Here is a 17,706-nt window from a genome sequence, read left to right on the forward strand (position 1 = left end):
TGTGGGTACCATGTCTAAAGCAAACTTTGTCAACCCATTAAATCTATTAACATACTCGGATACTGATGCCTTTCCCTGAATGAGATTCAGAAACTCATTCATCTTGGCAGTCTTAGCTACATCACAATAATACTTCTCATTGAACAGCTGCCTAAACTCTTTCCAATCCATCACAGCTGTGTCTCGTGTCTGGGATATCACTTCCCACCATGTCTGGGCATCATCCCGCAGTACAAATGTAGCACAGATCACCCTATCGTGACCTACCAGCCCCATACTGTCAAGAATGGAACAGATCATGCCCATCCATTGCTCAGCTCTAAATGGATCTAGGCCTCCCTCAAAAACTGGAGGGTAATACTCCTGGAATCTTCCACTAAGAAATTCCCATCTGTTCTCAACCCTAGGCTGAGCTAAAACTGATGCCACCCCTGGCATAGCAAAGGAAGAGGTACTCCCCAACAGACTCCACTGTTGCTTCAAATACCTGATCTCTTCCTCCTGCCTCTACAATCTTAATTGCAAATCTGTAAGCATCTGCTGAACATTCATAGGTGCAGACGAAAAATTGATACCCTGGCTGTAACTCCCAGCCCCTGTATAACTACCCCCAGGCCTCATAATCTGCCTTGAATATAAGCCTGCTGATTAAATCTGCAGTCAATAACTTGACCCATTAATCACAATAAGCATATCAAGGGCTTTTCCCCACGGGATAAATCTTACCACACCACAATCATAAACCTCTTGCAGTGCTACAAACATGCCCATGGCATTCATACATTATTCATAATCCCTGCTCTTCCAATACTCAAACCATGCCTCCAACCCCAGCATGCAAATATCACAATTATATATATTCACAGAGCAGGTAATCATATGATCATGTTCATAAACATTTTCATGGAGCATATAATCATGTAGTCAAGAGCCAAGCTCTATCAGAATCTCATGCTCCCTAATACAATATGCAGGTAAAGCATTTACATTCTATTTAAGCAGCTATGCACATAACTACAGAAATAGTTACCATTCCTTGAGTGAAGCTATCTTCAGTGATGAGTGTACATGCCCAGCTTGTCTTCAGGAACCATAAACCTTGCCTCGCTCTGATACCAAGTTGTAACACCCCAACTCCAGGGACCGTTACGGTGTGCCTTATAAACAGTGCTAAACTCGCTAATCGAGTCATCTGGCCAAAATCGTGAACTAAGTATGATTAGTGGTTTAGGGATTAAAATTTTTGGTTAAGATGTAACGTTTCACTAGAACGTTTAATATATACATTGGGATCCCAAAAATATAATTTCAGAGTCTATTACAAAAAGATATTTACAACAGGCCGTTCTATGCGGCAAAACAGGGTTCAACCCTAGTTCCTCTTTAAACCTCGGCCGTGGCGGACGAGCAACTGCATATGTACACGTCATCACCTAAGCTCTCCAACTCAAGAATGGTCCAGCTTTCTTTTGCCCTTACCTGCACCACATAGCACCCGTGAGCCGAAGCCCAGCAAGAAAACACAATAAAGCATGATATAATATCAACAATGATCATAACAATCATTCAGGATTATCAGTCCAAAACAGGTAGGTGACAGTAGCCAAAGTCACAAAAGTGGGTACAACTCCCTTTAGCCATGTGACGATAGGGTCACCAGGGCTTAACTGATAAGTTATCCTTTCATAAGTTTAATCAGGATAGGTGCATGGTGAATGGTCACCAACATAACCTTCCTCATGATCATAGAGTCATAACCTGGGGACAGCACCCTTTAGCCATGTGACGATAGGATCACCAGGGCTTAATAAATAAGTGAGCATCTCACTAGCTTCAGCAGGATAGGTGCATGGTGATTGGTCACCAACATAACCTTCCTCCCGACTCTAGAGTCGTAACTGTGGAACATCGTTCCCTAGCCATGTGACAAACAGTCACCGGGGCCATATGCCCTGGCTCTGAACATCTGGTCTTAGACCAGGCAAGCGCTTATAAGTTCATCGACTTTAGGGTCGGTCCAGCATTAATGCCATGGAGCCATTCAACGCTGATATCGATTAGATCTAATCTTCACTCGGCCTGGCGTCCTCGACGCTTACGCCGTTTCTGACCCTCAGGTCAGTGAAACACGACCAGTGTTCAGCTCATTGTGAACTTGACTAATAAATCACAGCTTCACAAATGAATCCAACACCATTGCCGATTCTGACTAATAAGTCAGTGCCATACACAAGTAAGTCATGCCACCAAACATATGTCACATGTCCAATATCCATAAACAAGGTATTCAACATGCTTACTCAACAAGTATTAATACAATTAGGACCATGCACAAACCCAGAGGCACAAGCTCTGAACAATATCATACTCAGTACTCAAAGCATGTCCTAATCACATGTTTCTCATGCATCACATGCATAATATTCAACAATCCAACATGCACCAATAACAGCCATGCATGTCACGTTCAATAATCAACCAGCAGGCATCAAGAATAGCCATGCATGTCATACTTAATAATCAACCAACATGCATCAAGAATAGCCATGCATGTCGTACTTAATAATCAACCAACATGCATCAAGAATAGCCATGCATGTCACATATACACAGGGTGCAGTTTTCTTACCTTGGGTTCAAGCAAGAATTAGTAAAAGAACGACCCTTGAGAACGATCAACCCTTTGATCCTTTAGCGGTCACCTAGTCATAACCAAATATGGAATCCCATCAATAAAATAAATCATAAAAAGGTTTATAATCCAAAACCACACTCCCGGGATCCATCCCGCACTCTCGGGAATCTTAATATGCTCAAACGGGGCAAAGGAACCAAACCCCGAGCCTTAAGGATCATTCCGAGCCCTAAAATAGGTTTGCTGAAAAATGGACCAGTGATGCAGCCCTATTAGATGGCGCTGCAGCCCTATTTCCAAGTCAGAGAGCCCTGCTCTCTGCCCTGCCTAGCGCTGCTGCGCCCTGAATGGAGCTGCTGCGCCAAAAACAGACCAGAAACTTTCTGGTTCTTCTTCTTTGCGATTTCTCTTAAAACCAACCCTCCAAATCAATCCCAAACATCACCCAAACATCCAATTCAACCCCAAATCATCATCTATATCATACCCTCGTCAAAACCCAATCAATCTTACACAAAAACTCCCATTGATTCCAACTATCCACATCAAAACTATAAAGAAAAACAGAGTATGGCTTATATTCAAGGATGAAATCTTACCTCGAGCTTGATTTAGATATCCTTCAATGATTGAACCAAAGTCCTAAACCCTCAAGCCTTGCTCTCCTAGCTTGCTACCTCAAACTGGCTCTCAAAAATCAAAAGGAAGAAGGAGGAGGAATAAGTATGGGAGAGAAAGAAAGATGAGGATGATGATGCTCTGTTTTATTTTCATACATTTTCTACAGCCTTTAAATGATACATATCCTTTTCCAAATGACCATATTGCCCCTAGGTCAAATAAAGGCTTCTAAAGTCATCCCGAGGGTATAATCGGTATTTTCCACCTATCTCGTTAATCACAATTAACGCTATCTAATTCCCGCTAATCTCGACAATCTCAAACACCAATAATCCATATCTCGTTACCCTATAATTCTCGATAACGCTCTAATCATCAAAATGACCCCGAGACTCACCCCGAGCCCCGAACTTAAACTCGTTATGACTAGACCGAACACTTACATCTCATGATCGTCTCATGCCGAATAGCTCGAACCAATTCACCTTATAATATGGCTATATTAATTAATCACAACCATGCACCCAAAATACACAATTACGCCCACAACAACCAAATTACCAAGATACCCTTATATTTATAAATACACCCATATGCACGCATTTACCATCATATAATAATATAATTCACATAAACATGCATATGATCATTAAATAACATCATAACTCAATTATGGCTCGCTTGGCCTCCTAATCAAGGTCCTAACCCTCATTAGGAAATTCGGGGCATTACAGTTTCCCTCGACCTCACTGTTTCTGCAACATACCTTGACTCAAGGTATACTTTATTTCTCAGAACCTTATTCTTTCTGTCCCATAACTGGACTGGCTATTCCCTTCAAGATAACTTAGCCTCAATCTTCAAATTCTCATAAGTCAACTAATGAGTTTCTTTCAACCCATGTCCTCAGCATGTAAATACAAAATACACTGTATACAACTGACAGTGTCAAAACAAGATCGAATCAAGTTAACCTGACCAGTCCTATTCAGGACTCAAACTGTTATACTTTTCTAGGGCTCAACTTGCCCTTAACTCATCACCCTTTTCCATGGTGATACTTGTAAGGAAGATATGATCTTCTACCTGGAACTCTATGTTCTTACTTTCCAATTCAGTAAAACTTTTCCATTTACTCTGAGAAGTAAGCATCCAAGCTTTAACCTCAAATAAACTCATTGATCCCTTGAACCACCTCAGGATCCAGATATAACATCTCACCCATCTCATTCCAATGAATGGGTGACAAACATGCTCTACCATACCTTATCTCATAAGGTACCTTTCCAACACCGGATAACTCTCTCTCTGATTAACACCAGTCTGAGAATGATGATCTGTACTGAATTCCATCTATATATCCATCGCCTTCCTTAACCCTTCCAAGACCTGGAAGTAACAATAGAGTCTTCATCTAATCAAATAGACCTTGAATTTTGCATGAAGGCACACTATCCCTCTCACATAGACATCTGAATACTGACCAGTTACACTACTTGTCCTTACTGATAGAAGTGAACTCACTTGGAAAACTGATCCATAATGATCTAATCCAAATCACACTGACCCACAACCTGGGCAACCCCACCGCGAAACCCATTGCGTTGCTTCCTTGTTTCCATTACAAAACACTCAAAACTGCAATGACTTTGCTGATTCCTGACACTCTGACTTGACCCATTAACAGGTTAAGAACTTTACCTCGCATTCCATTACATCCCTCTCCATCTCAGGCCATCACTATAAAGCTTTCGTATTCTGTTACATTTCCATGATGCCTGAATAAAGAGAATAAAAGAACAACATGAGATTCATCCAGAATCTCCCAATTAATCTCAGTGTCTATTGGATTCCAAGTCTGATCTTTATATCACAATAAATTCATATTTGACACTGTACAACTCTTAGCTAATCCAGCTAAGACTTTCCACTTAATCTTTCCTATCTGTGGTTCACTTAATCGTCTTTCCTTTTGATCTTCTCTGAGATAATAATTGCAAGCATACAATTGGCCACCTGGCCCACCAGAAACTCTACCCTAGTTCTGGTTAGATCCTTTAACCAACATGTTGCATAAGCAATCCTTTTTCCCTATCCCTGAGGTGTTATAACCACCTACTAACTGATTCTGAACTGTAAGAAGACTCAGAACTCTTCCCAAGGTACATGTAATATCCTGCCCATCCAAGGAAACTCTTGCCTACCGAGGCAATCCTTGACCTTGGCAAATCTTCGCAGAGAATACATCGTGATACCACGTCCAAGACGATCACAAATCCCATTCAAATAAACCTTTGAATGCTCTGTTCATCTGACTCACAAACACTTGGCATTAAACAAATTCTCAAATCATAAATCAGCACTTCCAGTGTCCTTATCTGATATAACAGCAAACTTTTGCATATTCTCTCTCCTGATCTCTAGCTGGTACTAACCAGGTCCAAGATCCACCTTAAAGAATTCCATCTTACTTAATAACTGAACCTTTAATTCTTACAACTCTGCTGAACCATTCAAAACAGTGCCCTAAATCTGACTCCACCCCTGGTACTAATCAAATTACCATTTTATCTGTTTCACATAAAATAAACCCTGGAAAATCCCTCGGAAACACATCCAGGAACTCACAGACTAGCCCAATCTGTCCTGATCTCACTAGCACAATCCAAGTGGTATCCACCGCACTAGCTAAGAGTTCTATGCATCCCTCTGCAATAAAACTCTAGCTCTCAATACAGATGTCATCAGCATACCAAAGCTATGCACAGCGCCAACTGCCACAAGGCTTTCCACTCTCAAGCCCAAGAAATACTATTCTTTCCTTGCCATTTAAAATTGCCCCACACTTACTTAACTTATCTAATCCATATCTAGGATCAAACCGAAACTAGTCGTAACCAACTTTATCAAAATCACTGATGAGTCATTTTCACCATAACCCAGCTCATCACTTAAATCACCAATAGAGTATTATTTTCCCATCACAACATGACCATGTGATCAGCATATCAACTTTATGCTTCTCTATATGCAACAGACAAAGGGATAGCATGGTACCAAAACCAATCAACATAATTTAGAAATTAGAACTAGTAAACTAACCTGCCATCCCTGAGGAGTTAGTCTCAGTCCCGGACTCTGACCACCTTGGAATGAACACTCGAGCTGGAGTCTAGCTATCCATCCCCTTTTGCTCATCCTCTCTTAGCACAGGGTAATTCTTCACAATATGCCCAACCATACCACATGCAAAACATGCCTTTGCTCGGCACTCTCCCGGATGACGCTTCTTGCATCGAGTGCAGATTGGATAAATTTTCTTCTAGCTTTCATTCTTACTTGCTCCAGTAAGTGGAGATACCACTATCTGAGCTCCGTGCTCCCTATCACTCTTCTTCTCATCTTTTATGCTCTCAACAGCAAGAGCCTTCTCTACCACCTGAGCATAGGTAGAGATTTCATACACTAGGGCGACTTTAATGCCCCGAGCTATTCCAGGATTTAATCCCTGAATAAACCTTTCTTTTCGAGCCACATTTATGGGTACCATGTCTAAAGAAAACTTGGCCAACCCATCAAATCTGTTAACATACTCGGTTACTGATGCCTTACCCTGAACGAGATTCAGAAACTCATTCATCTTAGCTGTCTTAGCTACATCACAATAATACTTTTCATTAAACAGCTGCCCAAACTCTTTCCAATCCATCACAGCTATATCTCGTGTCTGGGATATCACTTCCCACCACGTCCGGGCATCATCCTGCAATAAAAATGTCGCATAAGCCACCCTATCGTGGCCTTCCAGCCTTATACTATCAAGAATGGAGCTGATCATGCCCATCCATTACTCAGCTCTAAATGGATCTAGGCCTCCCTCGAAAACTGGAGGGTAATACTCCTAGAATCTTCCACTATGAAATTCCCATCTGCTCTCAACCCTAGGCTGAGCCAAAGCTGGTGCCACTCCTGGCACAACAGAGGAAGAGGTGCTTCCCAACAGATTCTGTTGTTGCTTCAAACTCCTAATCTCTTCCTCATGCCTCTGCAATCTTGATTGCAAATCTGTGACTATCTGCTGAAAATTCACAGGAGCAGATGAAGAACTGATACCCTGGCTGTAATTTCCAGCCTCTGAATAACCACCACCAAGTCTCATTATCTGCCTTGGCTATAAACCTGTTGTTTGGATCTGCAGTCAATAAATTAACCCATTAATCATGACGAGCATATCAAGAGTTTTCCCATGGGGACAGTCTTACCACACTACATTCACAAACCACTTGCGGTGCTAAAAACATGCCCATGGCATTCATACATCAATTATAATCCATGCTCTTCCAACTTTCACACCATGCCTCCAACTCCAGCATGCAGATATCACAATTATATATTAATCACGGAGCATATAATCATATAGTCAAGATTTTAGCCTGACTTTATCAAAATATCATGCTCCCTAATACAATGTGCAGGTAAAGCATTTACATTCTATTTAAGCAGTAAAACACATAACTACAAAAATAGTTACCATTCCCTAAGTGAAGCTATCTTCAGTGACGAGTGTACATGCCCAGCTTATCTTCAGGAACCCATAAACCTTGACAGGCTCTGATACCAAAATTGTAATGCCCCAACTCCAGGGACCGTTACGGTGCACATTGCAAACAGTGCTAAACTCGCTAATCGAGTCATTTGGCCATAAACGTGTAACTAAGTATGATTAGCAGTTTAGGGATTAAAAATTTCGGTTAAGATATAACGTTTCACTAGAACGTTTACTGTATACATTGGGATCCCAAAAATATAATTTAAAGGTTTATTACAACAAAATATTTACAACTAGCCGATCTAAGCGGCAAACCAGGGTTTAACCCTAGTTCCTCTCCTTTAAACCTTAGTCGTGGCGGTCGAGCAGCTGCATATGTACACGTCATCACCTAAGCTCTCCAACTCAAGGATGGTCCAGCTTTCTTTTGCCTTTACCTGCACCACATAGCACCCGTGAGCCGAAACCCAGCAAGAAAACTCATATGCTCATGAACAGTCATATCATGATATCAAATCAGATCTGGCATGCCTAGCAAACATAGCTTTATTCAAGCATGCAAATGAATTCAAACAATGCTGGGGTATCCAGGATAAGAAATCCTGCCCTTCTGATTGGATGACTATCAAGTCAATCCTAATCAGATGAGTGTTTCGACACTTGAGGTTCTGGTAAACCATACTGAGTGACCAACAAGCAAGTCACTACGTGGCTCAGCACCCAAAGCCATGCATATGATGATCAAAATGATCATACAGAGCTTATAACTCTGAACAGATGAGTGAATATCACTTTGAGCTTCTGTTAACCCTACTGAGTGACTGTCAAGCGAGTCACTACGGGGCTCAGTGCCCATAGCCGTGTAACGAACCCGTTACCTGGGCTTTCCTGCAATGGCTCTAATCAAATGAGTGATTGATAGGTAGTCACTAGCTTTAATAGATGAGTGACTGATGGGTAAGTCACACAAGCGCTTTTAATTTTCATCGAACTTGAGGTCGGTCCGGCATTTTGAGTCATCTAATGCAGAATGTCGATTAGATCTAATCTTTTATCGGCCCTGCGTTCATGACGCTTATGCCGTTACTGGCTCCCAGGTCGGTAACACACGACCAATGCCAAATCTGAGTGATCAGGGCCATGCATAAGTAAGCAATGCTACCAAACATATATCATATGTCTAATATCCAAATACAAGGCATTCAACATGCTTACCTAACAATTACTAGCACAATTAATATCATGCATACACACAGAGGCTCAAGCTCTGAACAATCTCATATTCAATATTCATGGCATGCCCTAATCACATGTGTTCTCGTGCACCACATGCATCATATTTAAACATCCAACATGCATCAAGAATAACCATGCATGTCACACATCGGGTGCAGTTTTCTTTCCTCGGGTTCGAGCAAGAATTAGTAACAGAACAACCCTTGAGAACGATCAATCCTTTGGTCCTTTAGAGGTCACCTAGTCATAACCATTATGGAATACCATCAATAAAATAAATCATAAAAAGGTTTATAATCTAAAACCTCACTCCCGGGATCAATCCCGCACTCTCAGGAATCTTAATATACTCAAACGGGGCAAAAGAACCAAACACTGAGCCTTAAAGGTCATTCCGAGCCCTAAAATACGCTTGCTGGAAAATGGACCAGCGCTGCAGCCCTATTAAATGGCGCTGAGGCGCTATTTCCAAGTCAAAGAGGCCCAACTCTCTGCCCTGCCTAGCGCTGCTGCGCCAACCACAGACCAGAAACTTTTTGGTTTTCCCTCCTTGCGATTTCTCTTGAAACCAACCCACCAAACCAATCCCAAACATCCAATTCAACCCCTAAACTTCATCTACATCACACCCTCATCAAAACCCAATCAATTTTACACAAAATACCTTAATTCCCAACTATCCACATCAAAACTATAAGCTGAAAACTACCAAGAAAACAGAGTATTGCTTATATTCAATGATGAAATCTTACCTCAAGCTGGTTTTGGGTCCTCTTCAATGGACGAATTAAGATTATAGACTCCAAACTTTGATCTCCTAGCTTGTTTCTTCAAGTTAGCTTCAAAAATTCCAAAGGAAGAAAGAGGAGAAATGGTGTACGGGTGAGGGAGAAAGATAAGGATGATGATGCTTTGTTTTGGTCTGAAGGTTTCTACAGCCTTGAGTTGATATAAATCTTAGGGGTGAAAAGACCATTTTTCCCCTGGGTTAAATAAAGGCTTCTAAAGACTCCCAAGGGTAAAATCGTCCTTTCCCGCCTATCTCGTTAATTATAATTAACACCCTCCAATTCCCGTTATTCTCAATATTCCCAAATACCAATAATTCATATCCCGTTACCCTCTAATTCCCGGCAACGTTCTAATCACCAAATTACCCCGAGACTCACTTCGAGCCCCGAACTTAATCCTGTTATGACTAGACCGAAAACTTGCATTCCATGATCGTCTCATGCCGAATGGCTCGAACCAATCCACATATAATGTGGTATTATTTATAATTCACCCACATGCATGAAAATACACAATCACGCCCTCAACGGGCCAAATTACCAAAATGCCCTTTGTACGCCCTAAATATCCACGGGCTATTAGCGAGCTGAGAAATGGCATAATTATATCAGCCACATGGATGCCACGTACCCGGAGCTGTTGTTACCAGGTCCTATCTCTTTAGCCTGAGGTAACCAAAGGCTTAATGAGATTACTAAGGAGTCGGGTCAGGAATATGGACACCACGAGCTGAGAGTACATCATGCTCGAGGTGCGAGCTTGAGTTGGCACGTCTGACCCCTTTATAAAGTCAACCACACAATTTAAACGTGCATATATCAGACATCACGTGTCTGATCCATCCCTGAATTCTCGGACAAGCAGCATAAATGTAATGCCCCAAATTTCCTAATAAGGTTTAGGACCTTGATTAGGAGGCCGGGAGGGCCATAATTGGTTTATTATAGTATTTAATGATTATATGCATGTTTACGTGGATTATTTTATTATATGATGGTGAATGCATGCATATGGGTTCATATATTAATTATGAGGGTAATTTGGTAATTTGGCCACTGTGGGCGTAATTGTATATTTTGGGTGCATGATTGTGATTAATTAATATAGCCACATTATAAGGTGGATTGGTTCGAGCTTATCGACACGAGACGATCATAAGGTGTAAGTGTTCGGTCTAGTCATAACGGGTTTAAGTTCGGGGCTCGGGGTGAGTCTCGGGGTGAATTTAATGATTAGAGCGTTACCGGGGATTTTAGGGTAACGGGATATGAATTATTGGAATTTGAGGATATTGAGAATAGCGGGAATTAGAGAGCGTTAATTATAATTAACGAGTTAGGCGAGAAAGGACGGTTTTACCCTCGGAAGCTTTTAGAGGGGTTTATTTGGCTTAGGGGTATTTTGGTCTTTTGACCCTAAGGATATATATGACATAAAGGGCTGTAGAAAACAAAGTAAAAATAGAGCCATCCTCATCCTCTCTTCTTCTCTCTCCCGTACAAGATTTTCCCTTCTCTTTTCTTTGAATTTTGAGAGCCCAAATCAAGAAGTTAAGCATGGAAATCAAAGGTGGCAGCTAGGAGACTTGTTTCAACCATTAAAGGGGATTCAAAACAGGTTTCAAGGTGAGTTTTAGACTTTGGTTTCAGGTGTTGCTCTGTTTTCAAGTTTTGGTTTTCAGTTTTTGATACTTGTGAGAAGTATGGGTTTAAAGGGGTTTTGATTGATGGTATGATTGGGTTTTGATGATGAGAGGTTATGGGTGATGTATGGGGGTTTAATTATATGTTAGGAAGAGGTTTTATGATGGTTAGAATGACTGGTTTGAGAGGAGATAGCACAGGGGAAAAAACTGGTTCGTGTGGTCGACTTAGCCGTTCTGGGCTGAGCGCCGCGGCGCAGCAGGGGAGCGCCGTGGCCCTTGGTGTCTGTCAGGAGGGAGCCCTTCTGTTTGAAGGGCGCGCCGCGGCGCAGCAGGGGAGGGCCGCGGCCCTTAAGGCTAATTTTGCTAAAGTGTGGTTTTTAGCTCGGGGATTCAAACCATAGGCCTCGGGGTTGAACCTAGTACCCGGTTGGGTAGTGTTTGAGGTCTCGGGGGCTGGGTTTTGGTTTGGGAACCCTCGGTTATTATTTTTATTGATAAATTCCATAATTTGGTTACGACTAGGTGACCGCTAAAGGACTAAAAGTTGATCGTTCTCAAGGGTCGTTCTTTTAATCATTCTAGCTCGACTTTGAGGTAAGAAAACTGCACCCTGTGTATATGAGACATGCATGGTTATTATGATGCATGTTGGTTGATTAATGAGTATGTCATGCGTGGTTATTATTGATGAATGTCGGTTGATTATTATGTATGACATGCATGGCTATTCTTGATGCATGTTGGTTGGTTATTAAACGTGACATGCATGGCTGTTATTGATGCATGTTAGATTGCTGGATTTATTGCATATGATGCATGAGAAACATGTGTTCGGGAAATGCTTTATATACTGAGCATGATACTGTTCAGAGCTTGAGCCTCTGTGTTTATGCATGGCCCTAATAGCACTACTACCTATTTGGTAAGCATGCTAAATGCCTCGTTTATGGATGTGGAACATGTGATATGTGATTGGTGGCATGTCTTACTAGTGAAAGACACTGACTAGTCAGGGACCGACTCTAGAGTCGAGAATTATGCATTGAATGGCTCTATGGCATTAATGCCAGACCGACCCTAAGGTCGAAGAACTTATAAGCGCTTGCCTGGTCTACGACCAGATGACTATAGCCAAGGTATATGACCCCGATGACCGTTTGTCACATGGCTAAGGGACGTTGTCCATAGTTTCGACTCTAGAGTCGTGAGGAAGGTTATGTTGGTGACTAATCACCTTGCACCTGTCCTAAACAAGCTTAAGTCGAGAATCACGCATTGAATGGCTCTATGGCATAAATGCTAGACCGACCCTAAGGTCGAAGAACTTATAAGCGCTTGCCTGGTCTATGACCAGATGTTTATGGCCAAGGTATATGACCCCGGTGACTGTTTGTCACATGGCCAAGGGACGCTGTCCATAGCACGACTCTAGAGTCGGGAGGAAGGTTATGTTGGTGACCATTCACCTTGCACCTGTCCTAATCAAACTTATGAAAGGATCACCTATCAGTTGAGCCCTGGTGACCCTATCGTCACATGGCTAGAAGGAGCGATGCTCATTATTGTGACTTTTGGCTATTGTCACCTATTTGCTTGGACTAATAGTCCTGAATGGTTATTATGATCATTGTTGATATTATATCATGCTTTATTGTGTTTTCTTGTTGGGCTTTGGCTCACGGGTGCTACGTGGTGCAGGTAAAGGCAAGAGGAAGCTGGACCATCCTTGAGTTGGAGAGCTTAGGTGATGACGTGTACATATGCAGTTGCTCGTCCGCCACGGCCGAGGTTTAAAGTGGAACTAGGGTTGAACCCTGTTTTGCTGCTTAGAACGGCCTGTTGTAAATATTTTCTGTAATAAACTCTGAAATTATATTTTCGGGATCCCAATGTATAAATTAAACGTTCTAGTGAAACGTTACATCTTAACCAAAGTTTTTAATCCCTAAACCGCTAATCATACTTAGTTCACGATTTTGGCCAAATGACTCGGTTAGCGAGTTTAGCACTGTTTACAAGGCACACCGTAACGGTCCCTGGGGTTTGGGGGGTTACAATAAATGTGCGTGTTCAGGCGTCCACGACTGGGTTGGGCCGTGCGGCCCATTATCCCCCTTACCTATTGATTAGACCACACTTCATTGTCAGGTTTGAGGAATTAATCATGAATGTCACAGAAGTGACATGATGGGTAAGAAGTTCACGGGATGACCTCCCTTGCCAACCCCCAGGTGCCCTCTCCCTATAAATATGGAGACCCTGGGAGTTGCAAAGGCTTGGATTATATTTTGTAAAGAAATACCCTGTAAATAATATTAGAAAGATAGCAATAATATTGGTTGGTGGACTAGAAGGATTTTAACCTTTGAACCACCTAAAAAAGTATTCGTGTTACCATTTTACTTTGAGATCATTCCTCTATTACAGTTCATTATTAGCACTAATCCCACTCTTTATTCTATTAATTATCTGTTGCCAAAGAACTGCGTCAACAGTTTGGTGCTTTCATTGAGAGCCTGTTAGATTGGTGCTATCGCAAATACCCAACCATGGTAGTCACTCGCTCAAGACATGGTAACGAGGCGGACCAACGTGATGGGCAGGAGGCCCATCATGCCGCCATGTCCAATGATTAGGACCCTGAGGTTCAGCAGCGGCTGGGCAAGCAACCAATAGGCCAAGATGACACTGGCAGTTCAGCTCCTCGGCCGCCCAATCTGAACCCAGATTTTTACACGGCGGTGGAAATGGAAAATGCACAGCTGAGGAGTCAGCTGGCGAAAGCTAACCAGCAGATTCAAGAGGTTTTGGCCCGACTACCCCCTCTTACAACCGATGCTAACGTCGGAAAGAGGCAAGGCGAGACTCATAAGTCCCGCTGGGGTAATCGGTCCATGCCCAGTTGGTCGGTCAGACCCACGACATCAAATTCCACTCCCACATCGCACCACCGGGAAACCACTTTTGAGGAACTACCTAGGGCCAAGCAACAGTATAGCCGATTGGTCCGGACCTCAACTCCCAGCTCACTTCCGCCCTCGAGCACGCCCAGGAGGGCTCGAGGGAGCTCGCAAAGGAGATCCGGGGAGGGCTCACAGCGACAGCCCGCCCCGGCCAGCCGTCCTGCACCCCGCTCAGACCGCCGAGCACAGGACGTGGAGGATGGTAGAGCGGAGCGGCCGCGACCTAACCTGATCCGCCCTGACGGGACTAGGATCGCATCTCCGGTCAGGCATCCTCCTTCACCAATAAGATACCTGTCTCCTCCCTGGACAGTCCGAGACATTTCGGCTCATGGGAGCAATAGGAGAAATCCTCCTTCCGTCGAACCTTCCCATCGTAGCCGGGCGCCCAGAGAAGTCCCGGGTCCTCATCCCCAGAGGCGGGCTCCAAGCTTCTCAAATAGGAGCTATTGGACCGGAAGCCGTTGAAGTGACCTCTCCGGCGGAGACCTGCGCCAACGCTTGAGCTCGGCGCAAAGTCTTCAGGCTGCCCCGAGGGGCGACCTCTGAGATCGTCTAAACTCCCAAAGGGAAGACCTGTTCGAAGTACGCAACAGCGGGAACGTCCCATATAACCTATCCCAAGATAAGAGGGACAATAACCCGCCAAATGCGTACAATGGATCCGGAGCTGTTGAACAGCCCCGGAACAACCAAGGAAATCAGGACAAAACCCTTGAGCGTCTGGCTCAGATGGAGGAGCTGATGAGGAAACTCTTATCAGAAAAAGAAAAAGATGAATATGATTCAGGGGATGAACTTGAGCTCTTCGCCCCCAGCATAGCAGCAACGGCGTATCTGCCTGGTTTCCGTATGCCCCACTTGTCCAAGTTCAATGGAGACAGGGACCCGTCAGATCATCTGGGCATGTTCAATACCCTGATGATGGCCCACAACATTGGTCCTGAGTTGAGGTGTCTAATATTTCCTTCCACCTTGATTGGGCTGGCCAGAAAATGGTTCAAATAGAGTAAGAAGCAGTCAATCAGCTCGTGGAAAACTTTCTCTGCTGACTTCAAGAGAGCATTTCGAGCTTCCCAGGCTGTCCGCGTCAAGGCCGACACCCTGGCAAACGTAAGGCAGCAACCCGACGAGCCTCTGAAGGCTTACCTGAGCAGATTCGCAAACATCGCTGCTCGGGCCAGAGACACAGATGACAGCTCCAAGCTCATGGCTTTGAGAACTGGGATCCTCGTCGGTGGAGGACTCTGGGAAGAGATACAAAGGAAAGGAGTCAGCACCGTAAATGAATTCCTAAATAGGGCCCAGAGATGGATCAACCTGGAGGAGGCGCGAGCATCAGCTGCGGGAACCAGCTAGGCCCTTGAACAGCCCACTGGAGTGGGAACGGAGGTCGTGACAGGGACCGAGATCGTTACACAGAATAACCAGTTCGGTGGAGGCAAGAGAAAGGGGAGCAGCGAGGGCAACCAGCACGGCCCAAAAAAGAACAAGTCCGTAGAAAAATTTAAGCCGGTCTACGCGACTTATACCGAGCTCATCCACTCTAGGGAGAACATCTTCCTAGAAAATTCTGCTCGCCTCCCCTGGAAGAAGCCGGAACTGTTCCACAACGACATTGGCCACAATACCGATTATTGTAGACACCTAAAGGATGAGATCGAAACTCTCATCAGAGCCAGACCCTTGGCTCAGTATGTGCGGAATAAAGTTCCTGCAGGCCATCCAGCTCCGGAAGTCCCGGTCAGTCAGCCCGGGCCTCGGGTAGATCAGGATGTCCCTCCTCCCGTGATAGGAGGAGAGATCTCCACGATCTCTGGAGGTCCCTATCTGGCTGGCACAAGCAGAGGTGCCAAAAAGAGATACATCAACGAACTTAAGGCTCATAATGGAGTGGAGTTCGTTCCTGAGCGGCATCTACCAAAGCAGCAACGATTGGAGAGGCAACCAATCATATTTACTGAAGAAGATGCCAGCCACATCCAGTTCCCTCATAACGACCCTCTGGTTGTAGCCGTGCAGCTCGCTAATCGGAGGGTTAGGAGAGTACTGGTCGATAATGGGAGCTCGGTAAACCTACTGTTCCGATCCACGCTGGAAAAGATGGGTTTATCTGTCACCGAGCTGAAGCCACCTCCATGATGCTTTGCGGATTCTCTGGAGAAGGATCGGCGGCAATAGGAACGATCGAGCTGGCGATCACCTTGAGAGAGGGACCTCGGACAGTCTCGAAACTACTTGAGTTTGTGGTCATCGATTGTCCCACCGCGTACAATGTCATTTTGGGTCGACCTACACTAATAGCGTTTGAAGCTGTTACCTCCATCCGCCACCTCGCGCTAAAATCCCCCTCTTCCACGGGGATATGCATGGTCCGTGGTAATCAACTTGCTGCCAGGGAATGCTACAACATTTCTATGAAGGGAAAATTAAAACTTGGGCAGTTAACGATGACCGTCCAAGGTGGAAATGAGGAATCTCTGGAACTTGGGTCTAATCCTGAGATTGAAAAACCTCAGAGTGCTGAAGGGGAAAATATCATCTTAAGTGATGATATTAACCCCAGAATAGGCGAGGATAAATCCGAGCTCCAAGCTATCGAAGAGCTTGAGGAGGTAAATATCGATCCACAGAATCCCTCACGGAGGGTAAGGCTCGGGAAAAATCTATGGGGCGAGAGAAAGGCAGAGCTGATTAAGTTCCTGCAGAAGAACCTGGACGTGTTCGCATGGTCTCATGAGGACATGATGGGGATCAGTCCGAGCGTCATCATGCACACCCTCCATTTGGATAAAAGTGTGCCTGCGAAATCCCAGAAGCAGAGGCGCTTAGGAACAACCCGAGATGAGGCCCTAGAAGAGGAAGTAGCCCGACTATTAAAGTGCGGCTTTATCCGTGAGGCTAAGTTCCCGATCTGGGTCGCCAATCCTGTGTTGGTTCCGAAGCCCAATGGGAAATGGCTAATCTGCATCGACTTCTCCGATCTGAACAGAGCTTGACCCAAAGACTGTTTCCCCTTGCCAAGGATCGACCAATTGGTAGATGCCACGGCGGGGCACGAGCTCATGTCCTTTATGGATGCATATTTGGCCTATAATCAGATCGCCATGAATCTAGCGGACCAGGAGCACACTAGCTTCATGACCCCAACTAACGTTTATTGTTACAAGGCCATGCCATTCGAGCTGAAGAACGCCGGAGCTACATACCAGAGGTTAGTCAACAGGATGTTTGCTAACCAGATCGGGAAGAACATGGAAGTGTA

The sequence above is a fragment of the Humulus lupulus genome, chromosome 1 (genome assembly GCF_963169125.1).
Source record: "Humulus lupulus chromosome 1, drHumLupu1.1, whole genome shotgun sequence".
Taxonomy (NCBI): domain Eukaryota; kingdom Viridiplantae; phylum Streptophyta; class Magnoliopsida; order Rosales; family Cannabaceae; genus Humulus; species Humulus lupulus.